A 20,209-nucleotide genomic window follows, 5' to 3' on the forward strand; every position below is an offset into this window, starting at 1 on the left:
GTTTTAAGGGAGAATAGTATTAGAGACGAAAATCTTGGTACTAAGTGTGCTCACATGAGATTTGGTTGTGAGCAGAAATGCTGCTGTTGATGTTACTGTTGCTTATGACAGAGCTAAGTTAATAAATATATATTTAAGAGTATGCATGTGCATTGATTTTACCTCCAATTTGATATACAGTATTACATTTACACACTTTACTTTTTTTACAATATGTGCGTGTTTTCTTTTCCTACCACCATGACATTTCCCCATGTAATTTAATTTGCCATCTTTGGTGGATATATATATTAGCTCTGATCTTTTGCCTTCAACAGTTCTTCAATGGGATCATTAGATAAATTTTACATATATCCATGATTACTACCTTAGAACAATCTGCTTGGGGTTTTTTGATGTGTATTGCCAAGATGTAGAGGGCCAAGTTTGTTCCTGGTAGGGAGTTACTGGGATGGTGTGAAAAGAGCACAGAGCCAGGAGTTAAAACAGGGTTTGTCTCAGTTTCTTCATTTGTAAAATTATGATAATTAACCTTTGCAGCTGAATTTAACAGTTTTAAATATACTTTTACAATAATTTCCTTTCCAACCTAGTCCACAGGAAACCGTTTTGCAGGTTAATTAAAATAACTGATTGTAAGTACTTTGAACAGTGTAGAACAGGCTGTTCAGAGGGATAGATGATCTAACACTTGACCACACTTTGCTAATGGTTTCACTCAGCCAATCTACCTGATTCCTACTTATGCCCTACTCTTGACCTCTTTAAACACTCATCCTGGGGTTTCTACCGCCATCTGAATGCAAAGGTGGCAGGTATATACAGTAATAAGATATTGCTCACATCTCTCTGAGGTCTTTAAAAATCTTGCTAGTTGCCTTGTAATGATGTTTTACGACTTTTATTCTTGTTTCTGTGTAATACAGTGTGCTAATAAGATCAAGTTGACCCCTTGGCAGGGAAGGTTGAATTGAACCTGGCAATTTCTGGAGGTCTTCATTTTGTATGACACTGAATAGCTGAGTTAGTAACTTTGAATAAGACAAGAAGTAATAGAGAATAATGGGAAAATATTAGGTCAGGCCTTACTTTATTTTAAATGTTCATCTGTTTTCTTACAAACATAATAAAGTTGTATTTTTCTTAGATAGAACATTGAAAGAAGCCAAGGACCAAAAGTAGTGTCTTTGATTTGAAAGTCATTGTGAAGTGGACTCACTAGCAGGATCTCTGTAATTTTTGTTACTTCATGCATGAACAGGTCTTGTGGGTGTTGTCACACCAGGGTCAGGTAAAACCTTTCCATCATGATGGCCTCTAGTGAGTATCTGCAACGAGTTTAACTCCTATTCTTAATGTTTCATGTTGTGGTCTCACATTTAGAATTCATATTCCCTAAGTCAGGGCTTTTCCTGACTAATTATTGCTCATTGGCTATTCTCACCTGGAACTTGTCTGTGATAAATTTCACATCATGTTGCTCTTCTTACCCCGTATCTGACTTTTCCTTTCATTCTTTGGTGTTCTCTGATGGTTTGGGTCTCTATCTTATTGCTTCTCTACTATTTCACAAGCATTTCCTCTACAGTTAAGATCGTTTAACCATGCTCATGTATTTTTTTAAAAAACTTTTAAACCTTTAAGCAAATGCTCAAAACAATGTGTAGAAGTCACCAAGTAAGTAAGTAGTACTCAGAAACAAGGGCAATTCTTATAAACACTATTATGATCTGTATTAAGTTGAAAATAGATGTTGTAGAATTTTCTAAACTTAATTTAATAATGTGAAGTAAACCAGTGCTTTGAGATATATGTAATTCCTGTAAAACATCACTACGCATTTGTCATAGGGTTGTAAATTAACAGCCATGGCCATCCCTACATGCTTATGCATTCGTCAGTGGGAGTGAACCCATGAAATGTTATCTGAGTCTCAGTATTTTTTCCATTTACAAAATGAGAATATTAATTGTACCTGCCTCATAAGTTTCTTGTAAGCGTTGTATAAGATAATGCATGTAAAACCAACTATTGTGTTCAATCAGTTAGTTTTATGGTGTAAGATATTTTTACTCCTGTTTGGAATGAAAATTGGAGAGAGAAAAAAATCAGCTTCTGCAAACCCTCTTTTATAACTGCTTCTGGAAAGGGCTGACCTTGTGATAGACATGCTGGTGATGCAAAAGGAAACAGGAGAACTCACAGCCTTTCCAGAGCCACAGACATCAATTCAGCTTTCATGTGCTGATGTCCTACAAGCCAATCTTGCTGTTGAGCTGATTCTCTTCTCCTGTTGCCTTCCACAATCAAAAACATGGTTGAGGAAATAGAAAAGAGCAAACATTGACATTCTTGTCTTTTTTTAATAATACCCATTCTAATAGGTGTGAGGTGATATCTCATTGTGGATTTGATTTGCATTTCCCTGATGATTAGTGACACTGAGCGCCTTTTCATGTACCTTTTGGCTATTTGTATGTCTTCTTTGGAAAAATGTCTGTTCAGGTCCTTTGCTCATTTTAAAATTTGAATTATTTGTTTTTTTGCTATTGAGTTGTATGAGTTCCTTATGTGTTTTGGATATTAACTCTTTATCAGATACATGGTTTGCAAATATTTTATCCCATTCTGTAGGTTGCCTTTTCATCGTGTTGTTTCTTTTTGCCTTGCAGAAGCTTTTTAGTTTGATGTAGTTCCACTTGTTGATTTTTGCTTTTGTTGCTTATACTTGTGATGTCGTATCCAAAAAATTATTGCCAATACCAATGTCAAGGAGCTTTTCCCATACGTTTTCTTCTAGGAGTTTTATGGTTTAAGGTCTTACATTTACGTCCTTAATCCATTTTGAGTTTATTTTTGTGAGTGGTATAAAACAGGGATCCACTTTCATTCATTTGCATGTGGATATCCAGTGTTTCCAACATCATCTATTAAAGAGATAATCTTTTCCCCATTAAGCATTCTTGGATCCCTTGTCAAATGTTAGTTGGCCATATATACATGGGTTTATTTCTAGGCTCTCAATTCTGTTCCATTGATCTATGTGTCTGTTTTTATGCTGGTACCATACTGATTTAATTACTATGTCTTTGTAATATAGTTTGAAATCAGGATGTGTGATGCCTCCAGCTTTATTCTTTCTCAAGATTGCTTTGGCTGTTTAGGGTCTTTTGGGTTGTTTTTTCTATTTCTGTGGAAAATGCCATTGAAATTTTGATAGGAATTGCATTGAATTTATAGATGGCTTTGGGTAGTGTGGACAATTTAAAAATATTAACTCTTTCAATCCATGACCACAAGATATCTTTCCATTTATTTGTGTCTCCTTCAATTTCTTTCATCAGCATCTTATAGTTTTCAGTGTATAGATCTTTCATCTCTTTGGTTAAATTTATTCCTAAGTATTTTTATTGTTTTTGGTGTTATCATAAATGGGATTGTTTTTGTTATTTCTTTTTTGTGTAGTTCATTGTTACTATATAGAAATAAATTGATTTTTGTATGTTGATTTTTTTGTCCTGAAACTTTACTGAGTTCATTTAATTGCTTCTAACAGCTTTTTGGTTCAGTTTTTAGGATTTTCATATTACCATCAAACAGAGACAATTTTACTTCTTCTTTTCCAGTCTGGATGCCTTTTATTTCTTTTTCTTGCCTAACTGCTCTGGCTAGGACTTCCGGTACTATGTTGACAAGAAGTGGTGAGAGTGGGCACCCTTGTCTTGTTCTTGATCTTAGGGGAAAGCTTTCAGTCTTTCACCATTGACAATATTAGCTATGGGTTTGTCACATATGGCCTTTATTATATTGGATATGTTCCCAGTTTGTTGAGAGTTTTTATTATGAAAGAATATTGAATTTTGTCAAGTGCTTTTTCTGCATCTATTGAGATGATCATATGATTTTTGTGTTTCATTTAATTAATATGATTTGGGACTTCCCTGGTGGCACAGTGGTTAAGAATCTGCCTGCCAATGCAGGGGACACGGGTTCGAGCCCTGGTCCGGGAAGATCCCACATGCCACAGGACAGCTAAGCCCATGCACCACAGCTACTGAGCCTGCACTCTAGAGCCTGCGTGCCACAACTACTGAAGCCCATGTGCCTAGAGCTTATGCTCTTCAACAAGAGAAGCCACCGCAATGAGAAGCCTGCGCACCACAATGAAGAGTAACACCCGCTCATCACAACTAGAGGAAGCCCGCATGCAGCAATGAAGACCCAACGCAGCCAAACAAATTAATTAATTTAAAAAAATTTAATGTGGTTTATCACATCTATTGATTTGCATATGTTGAATCATTCTTGCATCCCAGGAATAAATTCCATTTAATCATGTTGTATAATCCTTTTAATGTGTATTGAATTTGGTTTTCTCGTATTTTTTAAAAATTAATTAATTAATTTATTTATTTTTAGCTGTGTTGGGTCTTCGTTTCTGTGCAAGGGCTTTCTCTAGTTGCAGCAAGCAGGTGCCTCTCACTGTTGCAGCCTCTCTTGTTGCGGAGCACAAGCTCCAGACGCGCAGGCTCAGTAGTTGTGGCTCATGGGCCCAGTTGCTCCGTGGCATGTGGGATCTTCCCAGACCAGGGCTCAAACCCATGTCCCCTGCATTGGCAGGCAGATTCTCAACCACTGCACCACCAGGGAAGCCCTCTGGTTTTCTAGTATTTTGTTGAATATTTTTGTATCTACATTCATCAGGGATATTGGCCTGTACTTTCTTTTCTTACAGTATCCTTATCTGGCTTTGGTATCAGGGTAATGCTAGCCTCAAAAAAGTGAACTTGGGAGTGTTCCCTCTTTAATTTTTTGGGGGAAAAGTTTGATAAGAATTGGTACCTGTGAAGCCATCTGGTGCTGGACTTTTCTGTGTTGGGAGGTTTCTGATTACTCCTTTGATCCCCTTATTTGTATTGGTCTGTTCAGGACTTTTACTCTTAATCCAGTCTTGGTAAGTTGTATGTTTCTACAAATTTATTCATTTCTTCTAGGTTGTTCTTTTTTTTTTTGGTATGTAATTGGTCATATTAGTCTCTTATGATCCTTTATATTTCTGTGGTATCAGTTGTAACGTCTCTTATTTCATTTCTAATTTTACTTGAGTCCTTTCTCTTTTTTCTTGATAGTCTAGCTAAAAGTTTATCAGTTTTGATTATCTTTTCAAAAAACCAACTCTTAGTTTTGTTGATCTTTTCTATTGTTTTTCTATTCTCCATTTTGTTTATTTCTACTCTGATCTTTGTTATCCCCTTCCTTCTGCTAACTTTGAACTTTGTTCTTTTTTTCCCCTAGTTCCTTGAGGTGTGAAGTTAGATTCTTTATTTTAGCTTTACCTTGTTTCTTTTTTTTTTTTTTTAAACATCTTTATTGAAGTATAATTGCCTTACAATGGTGTGTTAGCTTCTGCTTTATAACAAAGTGAATCAGTTATACATACACAATATGTTCCCATTTCTCCTCCCTCTTGCATCTCCCTCCCTCCCACCCTCCCCATCCCACCCCTCTAGGTGGTCACAAAGCACCGAGCTGATCTCCCTGTGCTATGCGGCTGCTTCCCACTAGTTATCTGTTTTACATTTGGTAGTGTATATATGTCCATGACACTCTCTTACCCTGTCACATCTCACCCCACCCCCTCCCCATATCCTCAAGTCCGTTCTGTAGTAGGTCTGTCTTTATTCCCGTCTTGCCACTAGGTTCTTCGTGGCCTTTTTTTTTTTTTTCCCTTAGATTCCGTATATATGTGTTAGCATACTGTATTTGTTTTTCTCTTTCTGACTTACTTCACTCTGTATGACAGACTCTAACTCCATCCACCTCATTACAAATACCTCCATTTCATTTCTTTTTATGGCTGAGTAATATTCCATTGTATACATGTGCCACATCTTCTTTATCCATTCATCTGTCGATGGACATTTAGGTTGCTTCCATGTCCTGGCTATTGTAAATAGAGCTGCAATGAACATTTTGGTACATGACTCTTTTTGACCTATGGTTTTCTCAGGGTATATGCCCAGTAGTGGGATTGCTGGGTCGTATGGTAGTTCTATTTGTAGTTTTTTAAGGAACCTCCATACTGTTCTCCATAGTGGCTGTATCAATTTACATTCCCACCAACAGTGCAAGAGTGTTCCCTTTCCTCCACACCCTCTCCAGCATTTATTGTTTCTAGATTTTTTGATGATGGCCATTCTGATCGGTGTGAGATGATATCTCATTGTAGTTTTGATTTGCATTTCTCTAATGATTAATGATGTTGAGCATTCTTTCATGTGTCTGTAGGCCATCTGTATATCTTCTTTGGAGAAATGTCTATTTAGATCTTCTGCCCATTTTTGGATTGGGTTGTTCGTTTTTTTGTTATTGAGCTGCATGAGCTGCTTGTAAATCTTGGAGATTAATCCTTTGTCATTTGCTTCATTTGCAAATATTTTCTCCCATTCTTATGGTTGTCTTTTGGTCTTGTTTATGGTTTCCTTTGCTGTGCAAAAGCTTTTAAGTTTCATTAGGTCCCATTTGTTTATTTGTGTTCTTATTTCCATTTCTCTGGGAGCTGGGTCAAAAAGAATCTTGCTGTGATGTATGTCATAGAGTGTTCTGCCTATGTTTTCCTCTAAGAGTTTGATAGTGTCTGCCCTTACACTTAGGTCTTTAATCCATTTTGAGTTTATTTTTGTGCATGGTGTCAGGGAGTGTTCTAATTTCATACTTTTACATGTACCTGTCCAATTTTCCCAGCACCACTTATTGAAGAGGCTGTCTTTTCTCCACTGTATATGCTTGCCTCCTTTATCAAAGATAAGGTGACCATATGTGTGTGGGTTTATCTCTGGGCTTTCTATCCTGTTCCATTGATCTATATTTCTGTTTTTGTGCCAGTACCAAACTGTCTTGATTACTGAAGCTTTGTAATATAGTCTGAAGTCAGGGAGCCTGATTCCCCCAGCTCCATTTTTCGTTCTCAAGATTGCTTTGGCTATTCGGGGTCTTTTGTGTTTCCATACAAATTGTGAAATTTTTTGTTCTAGTTCTGTGAAAAATGCCAGTGGTAGTTTGATAGGGATTGCATTGAATCTGTAGATTGCTTTGGGTAGTAGAGTCATTTTCACAATGTTGATTCTTCCAATCCAGGAACATGGTATATCTCTCCATCTATTTGTATCCTCTTTAATTTCTTTCATCAGTGTCTTATAATTTTCTGCGTACAGGTCTTTTGTCTCCTTAGGTAGGTTTATTCCTAGATATTTTATTCTTTTTGTTGCAATGGTAAATGGGAGTGTTTTCTTAATTTCACTTTCAGATTTTTTGTCATTAGTGTATAGAAATGCAAGAGCTTTCTGTGCCTTAATTTTGTATCCTGCTACTTTACCAAATTCATTGATTAGCTCTAGGAGTTTTCTGGTAGCATCTTTAGGATTCTCTATGTATAGTATCATGTCATCTGCAAATAGTGACAGCTTTACTTCTTCTTTTCCGATTTGGATTCCTTTTATTTCTTTGTCTTCTCTGATTGCTGTGGCTAACACTTCCAAAACTATGTTGAATAATAGTGGTGAGAGTGGGCAACCTTGTCTTGTTCCTGATCTTAGTGGAAATGGTTTCAGTTTTTCACCATTGAGGACAATGTTGGCTGTGGGTTTGTCATATATGGCCTTTATTATGTTGAGGAAAGTTCCCTCTATGCCTACTTTCTGCAGGGCTTTTATCATAAATGGGTGTTGAATTTTGTCGAAAGCTTTCTCTGCATCTATTGAGATGATCATATGGTTTTTCTCCTTCAATTTGTTAATATGGTGTATCACGTTGATTGATTTGCGTATATTGAAGAATCCTTGCATTCCTGGGATAAACCCCACTTGATCATGGTGTATGATCCTTTTAATGTGCTGTTGGATTCTGTTTGCTAGTATTTTGTTGAGGATTTTTGCATCTATGTTCATCAGTGATATTGGCCTGTAGTTTTCTTTCTTTGTGACATCTTTGTCTGGTTTTGGTATCAGGGTGATGGTGGCCTCGTAGAATGAGTTTGGGAGTGTTCCTCCCTCTGCAATATTTTGGAAGAGTTTGAGAAGGATAGGTGTTAGCTCTTCTCTAAATGTTTGATAGAACTCACCTGTGAAGCCATCTGGTCCTGGGCTTTTGTTTGTTGGAAGGTTTTTAATCACAGTTTCAATTTCAGTGCTTGTGATTGGTCTGTTCATATTTTCTATTTCTTCCTGGTTCAGTCTCTGCAGTTTGTGCATGTCTAAGAATCTGTCCATTTCTTCCAGGTTGTCCATTTTATTGGCATAGAGTTGCTTGTAGTAATCTCTCATGATCTTTTGTATTTCTGCAGTGTCAGTGGTTACTTCTCCTTTTTCATTTCTAATTCTATTGATCTGAGTCTTCTCCCTTTTTCTCTTGATGAGTCTGGCTAATGGTTTATCAATTTTGTTTATCTTCTCAAAGAACCAGCTTTTAGTTTCATTGATTTTTGCTATTGTTTCCTTCATTTCTTTTTCATTTATTTCTGACCTGATCTTTATAATTTCTTTCCTTCTGCTGGCTTTGGGGTTTTTTTGTTCTTCTTTCTCTAATTGCTTTAGGTGCAAGGTTAGGTTGTTTATTCGAGATGTTTCCTGTTTCCTGAGGTAGGCTTGTATTGCTATAAACTTCCCTCTTAGCACTGCTTTTGCTGCGTCCCATAGGTTTTGGGTCGTCGTATCTCCATTGTCATTTGTTTCTAGGTATTTTTTGATTTCCCCTTTGATTTCTTCAGTAATCACTTCGTTATTAAGTAATGTATTGTGTAGCCTCCATGTGTTTGTATTTTTTACAGATCTTTTCCTGTAATTGATATCTAGTCTCATAGCGTTGTGGTCGGAAAAGATACTTGATACGATTTCAATTTTCTTAAATTTACCAAGGCTTGATTTGTGACCCAAGATATGATCTATCCTGGAGAATGTTCCATGAGCACTTGAGAAAAATGTGTATTCTGTTGTTTTGGGGTGGAATGTCCTATAAATATCAATTAAGTCCATCTTGTTTAATGTATCATTTAAAGCTTGTGTTTCCTTATTTATTTTCATTTTGGATGATCTGTCCATTGGTGAAAGTGGGGTGTTAAAGTCCCCTACTATGATTGTGTTGCTGTCGATTTCCCCTTTTATGGCTGTTAGTATTTGCCTTATGTATTGAGGTGCTCCTATGTTGGGTGCATAAATATTTACAATTGTTATATCTTTTTCTTGGATTGATCCCTTGATCATTATATAGTGTCCTTCTTTGTCTCTTGTAATAGTCTTTATTTTAAAGTCTATTTTGTCTGATATGAGAATTGCTACTCCAGCTTTCTTTTGATTTCCATTTGCATGGAATATCTTTTTCCATCCCCTCACTTTCAGTCTGTATGTGTCTCTAGGTCTGAAGTGGGTCTCTTGTAGACAGTATATATATGGGTCTTGTTTTTGTATCCATTCAGCCAGCCTGTGTCTTTTGGTGGGAGCATTTAATCCATTTACATTCAAGGTAATTATCGATATGTATGTTCCTATTCCCATTTTCTTAAATGTTTTGGGTTTGTTATTGTAGGTGTTTTCCTTCTCTTGTGTTTCTTGCCTAGAGAAGTTCCTTTAGCATTTGTTGTAAAGCTGGTTTGGTGGTGCTGAACTCTCTCAGCTTTTGCTTGTCTGTAAAGGTTTTAATTTCTCCATCGAATCTGAATGAGATCCTTGCTGGGTAGAGTAATCTTGGTTGTAGGTTTTTCTCCTTCATCACGTTAAGTATATCCTGCCACTCCCTTCTGGCTTGCAGAGTTTCTGCTGAAAGATCAGATGTTAACCTTATGGGGATTCCCTTGTGTGTTATTTGTTGTTTTTCCCTTGCTGCCTTTAATATGTTTTCCTTATATTTAATTTTTGACAGTTTGATTAATATGTGTCTTGGCGTGTTTCTCCTTGGGTTTATCCTGTATGGGACTCTCTGTGCTTCCAGGACTTGATTAACTATTTCCTTTCCCATATTAGGGAAGTTTTCAACTATAATCTCTTCAAATATTTTCTCAGTCCCTTTCTTTTTCTCTTCTTCTTCTGGGACCCCTATAATTCGAATGTTGGTGCGTTTAATGTTGTCCCAGAGGTCTCTGAGACTGTCCTCAGTTCTTTTCATTCTTTTTTCTTTATCCTGCTCTGTAGTAGTTATTTCCACCATTTTATCTTCCAGGTCACTTATCCTTTCTTCTGCCTCAGTTATTCTGCTATTGAGCCCATCTAGCGTATTTTTAATTTCATTTATTGTGTTTTTCATCATTGCTTGGTTCCTTTTTAGTTCTTCTACGTCCTTGTTAAATGTTTCTTGCATTTTGTCTATTCTATTTCCAAGATTTTGGATCATCCTTACTATCATTATTCTGAATTCTTTTTCAGGTAGACTACCTATTTCCTCTTCATTTGTTAAGTCTGGTGTGTTTTGACCCTGCTCCTTCATCTGCTGTGTGTTTTTCTGTCGTCTCATTTTGCTTATCTTACTGTGTTTGGGGTCTCCTTTTCACAGTCTGCAGGTTTGTAGTTCCCGTTGTTTTTGGTATCTGTCCCCAGTGGCTAAGGTTGGTTCAGTGGGTTGTGTAGGCTTCCTGGTGGAGGGAACTAGTGCCTGAGCTCTGGTGGATGAGGCTGGATCTTGTCTTTCTGGTGGGCACGTCCACGTCTGGTGGTGTATTTTGGGGTGTCTGTGGCCTTATTATGATCTTAGGCAGCCTCTCTGCTAATGGATGGGGCTGTGTTCCTGTCTTGCTAGTTGTTTGGCATAGGGTGTCCAGCACTGTAGCTTGCTGGTCGTTGAGTGAAGCTGGGTCTTGATGTTGAGATGGAGATCTCTGAGAGATTTTTGCCGTTTGGTATTACGTGGAGCTGGGAGGTCTCTTGTGGACCAGTGTCCTGAAGTTGGCTCTCCCACCTCAGAGGCACGGCCCTGATGCCTGGCTGTAGCACCGAGAGCCTTTCGTCCACACGGCTGATAAGTAATAGATCAAAAATCATTTGTTTTCTTTTTTCTTCTGTTGGTTTTTCTGTTTGTACTGGTAATTGTATTTGATCCTGGCTGGAAGCCTCTATTTGACAGGTTATTTTTCTATGCCTCAGTTTCCTTATCTCAGACACGTTGAGCTTAGTTTCCACATAAAATTTCAGTCAAGCGAGGGTGATACTACTTTAAGTTTCTATTAGTGCTTTACCGTTCCTAAAGCTCTTTCAAAGCCTGGCCAATGGCGGAAAGCTCCTGCCTTGTTTCTTAATATAGGTGTTTATCACTGTGACTTTCCCTCTTAGAACTGCTTTTGCTGCATCCCTTAAGTTTTGTATCTTACATTTCCATTTTCATTTGTCTCAAGGTATTTTTGATTTCTCTTTTGATTTAGTCTTTGATCCATTGGTTGTTCAGTAGCATGTTGCTTTATCTCCACATATTTGTGAATTTTCCAGTTTTCTTCTTGTAATTGATTTCTAGTTTCATACCCATATGGTCAGAAAAGATGCCTGATATGATTTCAGTCTTCTTAAGTTTATTAAGGCTTGTTTTGTGGCCTAACATATGATCTATCATAGGGAATGTTTCATTTGCACTTGAGAAGAATGAATATTCTGCTGATTTTGGATGGAATGTTCTATATGTTTCTGTGTAGACATCTAACATGTCATTTAAGTCCCATGTCTTCAAGCTCAATGATTCTTTCTTCTGCTTGATCAAGTCTGCTGTTAAGGCTCTCAATAAATTCTTCAGTTCAGTTTAGTCATTGTATTCTTCAGCTCCAAAATTTCTACTTGGTTCTTTTTTTTCTATTTCTTTGTTCAACTTCTTGTTTTGTTCTTATGTTGTCTTCCTGATGTTGTTAAGTTGTATATCTGTGTCCTTTTGTAGCTCTCTGAGCATTTTTAGAACAATTATTTTGAATTCTTTGTTGGATAATTCATGTATCTCCATTTCTTTGGGGTCAGTTACTGAATGTTTACTACATTCCTTTGGTGGTGCTTTGATTCCTTGATTCTTTGTGATTCCTATAACCTTGTGTAGGTATGTGCATATTTGAAGAAGCAGTTACATCTTCCACACTTTATGGACTGACTTCAGTTAGGAAAGACCTTCACTTGTGTGTGGGGGCACACTGGAGCATGCCATGATCTGGGGTCTAGTGGTGCAGGGCAACAGGTGCGGGTGTTTGTGGTGACTCCAGGTCCAAAGAGGCATCATGGCTCTTTGGCTCAGTCTGCTGGGGTCCACAGCATCATCAACTGTGTGGTCCTTGGCTAGTGCTCTAGGGGGTGGGGGTCTCTAGTGGCTGCAAAGGCTGTTGGGGTCCTCAGTAGCACCTCCAGGTCCAGTTGCTAGGGATCAAGGCAGGCAGTGGTGGTGGCTGGAGCTGGTGGTGTGCACACACTCAGCTGCAGGAGCCACCTGTAGGTGCCTATACAGTGGCAGGGGCCTATTGCAGACACACACATAGTAGTGGGGGCCACAGCAAGCAGAAAGGGCCAGGGCCAACTTTGGGTACACTGGCAGCTATGAGGGCCCAGCTGTTAGCATGCACTGCTGTGGCTGCTGGGTCTTACCACAGGAGAAGTGGAAGCTAGTGCTGGGAGTCAGTTTGGGGTTTTTGGGTACACAGCTGGAGGGCCAAGCTGCAGATGAGTCCCATGGTGCAGGCCAGTGCCAGGAAACAGGGTCAGTGTGCACTTCTGTGGCTGTAGGATCTTGCCACAGGTACACAAACATCAATGGAGGCTGATGACAGATGACAGGCTGGCAGCATGCAGGTGCACAGCTAAAGTGGCTAGCCCTGAGTGTGCACACATTGATAGGGCACAGCTACAGAGGTCTAGGCTGGTGTCTTGTACTCACATAGCTACAGAGTCCTGGACTGGCTGCCAGTGTCAGTCCCAGCCTCCAGTAAAGGTCAGGGGGCGGGCAGGAGGAAGATGGAAAAGACTCAGATGGCTGGTGTCTGTGCACATGAATACCTGTGGGGTGAAGGTGGTGAAATCTGGAAGGATTCTGTGGCAGCTGTGCTGGCAATTGGGAACTGCAATTGCTCCTGCTGTGTGGCTGATATTGGTAGCCCCTGCTTTTTCTCCATGTTTGTAGCTACCTCTATACATCTCAGATCTGCAGTTCTCTGGGTGAGGTGAAACTAAATAGGGTCCTTCATGTGGTGCCCCAAAAGGCTGGGGACCTGGTTGCTCACTCTGCTCTCTGAACAAGGGGAACTCTTTCCATTTGGGAAGTTTACTCCTGGTGCTGAGCAGTGCCAGCCTGAGGGATGGGATGCTGCAGGCAAAATGAAGCTATTTTCCTTCCTCTTTTGTGCACTTATTGTCCTGTTTTTGTTTGACTGTGTTGCTGAAGTTTCTTAAGTGAACTCCAGATCTCTCCCCAGAGCTGATTTTGTTCATGAATTGCTGTCTAATTGTTGATCTTTGTGGAAGGATGGAGGCTGGGGTCTCATAAACCATCATTTTGGTGACATCATCCAGGCCTTTTTTTTTTTTTTTAAATAATTTAATAATTTAATTATTTATTTTTTGGCTGTGTTGGGTCTTCGTTTCTGTGCGAGGGCTTCCTCTAGCTGCGGCAAGCGGAGGCCACTCTTCATCGCGGTGCGTGGGCCTCTCACTATCGTGGCCTCTCTTGTTGCGGAGCACAGGCTCCAGACGCGCAGGCTCAGTAGTTGTCAGGCCTTACTTTTAAAAATGCTTTTCAGTGGAGAAAATTCATTCAGTTGAAGAAAATTATTTAGAGGAAAGCAAACCAGTTGCTCAGAATACCCTGGAGAGTTTTAAAACAACAATTTGATCCATTCAATTATGCTCCTCGCACTCCTGCCCCCAATACACACCCTATTCAGAATGATTGCCACTTTCTACAAAGTCTTACAATAGAGATGAACTTGACCTAGGAATAGCCAGTCTAAAAGGCAGTGGCCATGAAGCTAAGTGCTGAGGGGAAGAATAACACACAGGCCTGGAGGTAAAAGAAAATCTTTGGACTTAAGATTATATCAAAACAAGCCTTTGACTATGGTTACTTACACATGGGATTGACAAGAAACCTCCTAAGGAGGTTCATGGAAGCTTCAAAGGAATGCAAGGCTGGCTGACCAATAACTAGTTACGGACAATTTAGCCCTGAAAGCCATCCTTGGAACTCTGAATCCATGTCAGTAGGAAGTAGGCTACAAAATCTGCACAGGAGTGGAATACTCTCCAGTGACCAAATAAAATGTGGCCATGGAGGATAAAGGGAAGATTCTCACAGAGGGCAGAGCTGGGACTAAGAGACAGATGGTTCAACCATGGAGCTGACTCCACTGTCAGTGTGGAGAGTCCTCACCATTCCTGTCCAACAGGACTCCGTGTGTGCCATGGACCACTGATAACTCCAGGTTTTACGTTCATATTGTAGTCATCCTGCTTCTTTTCCTCACACTGTAGACTGGGAATGTTGAAGGCAGATTAACTCCATGGCTCCGTGGGGAGCCACATATGAAACTTACAGAGAGGGATAAAAATCACTCAAACTGAATGTAGCAACTGGGTGAAATCTTGGGGAAGGAATGACCCCTCCAAATGAAGTATATATTTGATGAAAAGTATGGGTATTGGGAACCTAAAGATGTGGACCGTAGAAGATTATATGATCAGGATCAACTATGGAAAACAAACTATTTTAAGCAAAGGTGTTTAATACATTTAATTAGAAACTTAAAAGATTCTGGGTAGAGATGAAGGGTTAAGTACCAGGCTAGGGCTTCAAAAATAACTCCGAGAACAGTTTTGCTGAACTAGGTATTGATGGAGATGTGACTTCTGCCACCAGCAGGAGATCATCATAGTAACTGTTGGCTTCAGGAGCACATACCTGGGGTCAGGTAGCTGCTGCCATCACCACCACACTGCTAATTTCAGATCTGTGCCAAATCTCTGAGGTGTGTGTTGTAGAGGTACAACATGTCCATTGCTATCCATGAAACTAGCAACTTGCCACTAAAATGCTGTCATAGAAAAAGCCAGTGCTTTACTCCTGCTAGCAGAAAGGGTCAAAGGAACAGCAGAATGGCTTTCACCTCACTCATTTCCACCTTCCAAGTCTTCATTAAGTGCATCTGATTAGCAAAACCTGAATTATATAGAATCCTAGTTGGGAAAAGTTGTTTTTAGCTTTCCAGCCTCTGCAATACAAAAAGGTACACTAAAAGGAGGGTGGAGTGAATATTTAGAGAGCTTATTGACCTTATCCATCATGCAGGTACTGTAGGTCGACTTACTTCCCACTAATTCCCAGCCCCCTTCCCTTTTGCCTTGCTCTGCAGTAGAGACTGAAAAGAGAAAGACTCCATCAATTCCCAGTCTCTCTTGCAACTGGAGGTGCCCTTGTGAAACAGTTCTGGCCAATAAGGTGTAAGCAGAACTTTGCTAAGCGGATTTGGGATAGCATTGCTTTCCCCCGAAAGGGGAACAAAAAAGCTAATGAATCCTTTTGATCTTTCCTTTTCTTCCTTCCGAAACTGGGAATGTGCTGCCTGGAGGGACAGCCGTCTGTTGACCATAAGGCTAAAAGCTAACAAATTAAGAATGATGAAGCTGAGAGAGAAAATGCCTGAGTCCTTGATTACACTGAGCAGCTGCAAGCGCCATGGATTGCCTACCTTGTTATATTAGAAAAATAAACCTTTATTTGTTTAAGTTATTATTCACTTTTCAAATACTTGCAGCCAAACATTCCTAAATGATATACAGACTTTCTGTTGTAGAATGGTTATGAAAATGAAATGATATACTTCATTTGAGAATACTTTTTAAAGTGTTATGTAAACAAATATTTTGAAGCGTCTACCGAGGTGTATAGTCAACAAAACATATACAGTCAATATTCATGTATGTAGACTTACCCACGTATTACCCTATTGTTTTTCAATCCTTGCAGACCCATATTTCCATCTGGGATTATTTTCCTTCTATTGAAGAGCACTCTTTCTTATTTCCTTTAGTGACAGATTCTCTCAATTTCCAGTAGTCTGAAAATGACCTTATTTTATTTCATTTTCGAAGGATGTCTTCACTGGGTATAGAATTCTAGGTTGGTAGTAATTTTCTTTTAGCATTTTGAAGCATACCTTTACTCTGACTTTCATTATTCTGTTGAGGATCACACTGTTTAATCTTATTTCTGTCCCTTTATGTCTTTTATTCTCTGGCTGCTTAATTTTAAGACATTTTTGTCTTTGATTTTAGTACTTTTGCTGTGATGGACATAGGTGTGGGTTTTTTTGTCTTTTTAATGCTTAAGAATTTTTTTCTGTTTGCAGAGCTATTTTAAGAATGGTTTTATTTGTTTATTTTCAGCTTTATTGAGGTATAATTGACAAATAAAATTATAACATATTTAAAGTGATGATTTGATATATATTCATTGTGAAAGGATTCCCATAATCAAGTTAAATAGCACATCTATCACCTCACCTTTTTTTTGGCGAGAATGCTTAACAAATTTTATTATACAATATTATCAACTATAATCATCATGCTACACATTAGAGCCTCAGATCTTATTCATCTTATAACTGGAAGTTTGTACTCTTTCATCAGCTTTCTCTCATTTTCCCCACTCCCCCAGTCCATGGTAACCACCATTCTACTTTTTGTTTCTATGAGTTTGACTTTTTTTTTTTAGATTCCACATGTTAGTAATACCATACAGTACTTGTCTTTCTCTGTCTGGCTTATTTCGCTTATGCTCTCCAGGTTTACCCATGTTGTCACAAATGGTAAGATTTCCTTTTTTTATAAAGCTGAATAATATTGCATTGTGTGTATGTGTATATATGTGTGTGTGTGTGTGTGTGTGTGTGTGTCTCACATTTTCTTTATCCATTCATCCATTGATGAACATTAAGTATAGTTATTTTTAAATCTTTTGCTGATAACTTCAGTATCTAGATCTTCTGTGGATGTTTCTATTATCTGTTTTTATTCTTAGTTTTAGATCAAGGCTTGTCTTCTTGTTGGACATTGAGTTTGAAAAATTATAGAGACAATTTTTGACCCTGAATGATGTTATCTTCTTCCATAGAGGATTTACTCTTGCTCTGGAATAAACTAGACTAGTGGCAGATAACCTTAATCCAAGTATTGAAATTATTAAAAGTGGCCTTACAATGCTGGTAAGGCAGTGGTTCTCAACCCTAGATGCACATTAGAATCACAATGGAAGCTTTAAAAATATGCAGGTGCCTAGACTCCACTCCAGAGGTCTGATTCAATTGCTCTGGAGTGAGGCATTGATTTTTTTGGTAGTTATTTTAAACTTTTATTTTGAAATAACTATAGATTCATAGGTTGTTACAAAGAAATGTACTGGGAAGTTTCATGTACCCCTTTCCCAAATCTCTCCCACCAAACACCAACATTGTGCACAACTACACTATGAAAACCAAGAAATGGACATTGGCACAATTCATACAGCTTATCCAGATTTTGGTAGTTATACATGCATATGTGTGTGTGGGGGGGGGGCTCTATGTCATTTTTTCAGATCTGTAGCCTTCCATAACCACCACCACAATCAAGGTGCTCAACTGTACAATCCCTCCCTGTGACACCCTTTATAGCCACACCCATCTCCTCCCCTCCATCCCTAACCCCTGGCAACCACTAATCTGTTCTCCATGAGTGTTATTTCATGATTGTTATATAAATAGAAATCATGCAGATCCTCATGAGATTGGCTCTTTTCACTCAGCATAATTGCATAGATAGTTTTTAAATTATAGGGCATCAATATCTTTTTCAGTCTCCCTAGGTAATTCTAATGTGCATTCATGATTGAGAACCACTGTTGTAAGGGCTGGACTGTTTCCTGTTCACTGTTACTCCTCCGCATAGCCTTGCAGGGTCCCAAACAAAAGGCTGGTGTGTTTCCCAGGACCAGTCCTCCTTGGTAGGTGTTTTCCAGCTTGAGGAGATTACTCAGCCTCTCATGCCCTCAGCCACAGCTTTCACTTTCAGAATCAGCAACTACCTTGAGGGAAAAGAGGACCAAATGCTGAGTTCCCCTCTCTAGGCTTCTTTCTTTTTAGGGATCCTGGCCCTATAAACTGTCTCAGCAGCTTTTTGGTGCCTTAAACAGATATTTACTTTCTATTTTGGCCATCTTTTGCAATTGTTAGCAATGCCAGGATTAGTCCCTAATAACCCACGCAGCCATTGTCAGAGGTAGAACTCTGTTCAATAATATTTAAATAAAACTAAAACATTGGGCCTAGAGAAAATATGTAGACTAAGGGGAAAGAATTAGAAACTATGGGGAAAAAATTGGTAATAGAATATCTTATCATAAGGTTTTCATATTTGCTATAACTGAACCATAAATTTGTGTTACATCAGGCAGTATTTTGATATTAAATTATATTTTACATTGGGCAGTATTTTGATGTTAAATTATGTTTTACATTCATTTTATCACCACACTTAAACAAGTGATATCATTGTATATATCTGGACTTCAAGGGGAAAATGGCTAGCTGCTTTAGACAAAAAATGTCAACTGAATTTCTAAATGAATTTTTAAATATTGTTGCTCAGAAACAATATGCTGAAACCTTTTGATTTGTAAGACTCAGTTTTTGTTAAAAGAAAAAAAAGGTTTTCTTGTAATTCCACACTAGATTTAAATAGAAAGTGCCAAACTTTGAGGGCTGAGCATACTTTATTCTAAAAAACAGAGTAGAAAAGAGTACATGACAATGTGTAATAGCCATTTTTCTGTGTCCTCTCCCTACAAAAAGAAAAGGAAGCAGGAAATTTGAACAGCAGTCAGGGAGAAGAGATTTTAGAGGGAACTAAATAAAATATAGACTCTTTACTTTAGAACCATCCCCCCAACTTGCTTCACTGTTATACATGCCACCTACCTGGAGTCAAAGCCCAAATGGAAATAGTGTAATGGAAACACCGAGAAAGCTTTGAGGGAATCCCAGACAAAGAGACTGTAGAACTCTTAGAGAAACCTCGAGTTTAGTGAGTTCAGCAGGATTCTGAGAAACTCGCTGCCTGGGTGGCAGATGAGCCAGGCTGAGGGAGGTATGTAGGCAGATGGGCCTAAGAGGCTGTTGGCAGGATCTCATACTCCAGGGTGGTCCCGGAAGAGACTGAAAGTTCCTGAGCTCCCAATGACGATGAAAAAGTGATGAGAGAGCCAAAGGACTAAAAGAAGCTTGGGATGGGGTTCAAAAGGACCCTAAGATCAGGGTGCTAGTGCTTAGAGATTATGTTAGCCTGGGAAGCAGGCACCAAATTGGGAATAAATATGCAAGGGTTTTATTAGGAGGGACCACCTGTGAAAGAAAATGAGGAGGGAGCCCAAGGAGGCAAGGAGAGCCATCAGTTCATGAAGCAAGTCTGACCCCAGGGGAAGAAGAGAGAGAGGGAAGGATGGGTGGAAGATCTTAGACTGCCATGGTCTAAGAAAGGTTCAGCAAGGCTGTTAGAGAGCCAAAGTCATCACCAGAAGATTCCTGTGTCTCCCAGAAGTGGGCCTGCCCTAGAATTCCTGCTGTACTGTCACTGACTGGGAGCAGCCTGTGGGAAGCCTGGCCTTGGGACAAATGTGATGATGGATTTCAGAGCACAGGAGCTGGGCCCTCCATCTCCTTACACTCCCAGTATTTGGAGGTCTGGTAGGCACATTCTCAGTCACAGTCAGAGAGACAGGGATGGACTATGTCAGCAAAGGGAAAAGGATCCTAACCGCCTTCCTGGGCACTCTGAGCACTACTTTAGCCTCTTTCAAAATCTCAAAGCTGGGCCTGAGGGAGACAGAATTAAGGGTCCCGGCTGTGCAATGGGCTTTACCTCTTTCACTCCCTTGTCTGCAAAATATGTTATGTGTAGCAGTGGCAACCATGCCTGTTAATTGGTTCCTCAAGAGCAATAACTTTATTTTGGCCTTCCTTTTCCTCTCTCCTTTTCTCCAGTTTTCTTCTTTTTCCCTTTTCTACTTCTCTCTCTCTCTCATTTCACACTTGTGCCTTAGGTTTGCCCCCATTACTTCAGGTAATAAGAGGTTGCTGACCCTTGTTATTTACAGTGCTAACTCAGTACAAAGGTGAGTGTGATTAATAAACTCAGAAACCGTTTCTGAACAGATCCTAGACCTTGACATAGATTGATAAAGG

This window comes from Balaenoptera borealis (assembly GCF_965194805.1).
Source record: "Balaenoptera borealis genome assembly, chromosome: 15".
Lineage (NCBI taxonomy): Eukaryota > Metazoa > Chordata > Mammalia > Artiodactyla > Balaenopteridae > Balaenoptera > Balaenoptera borealis.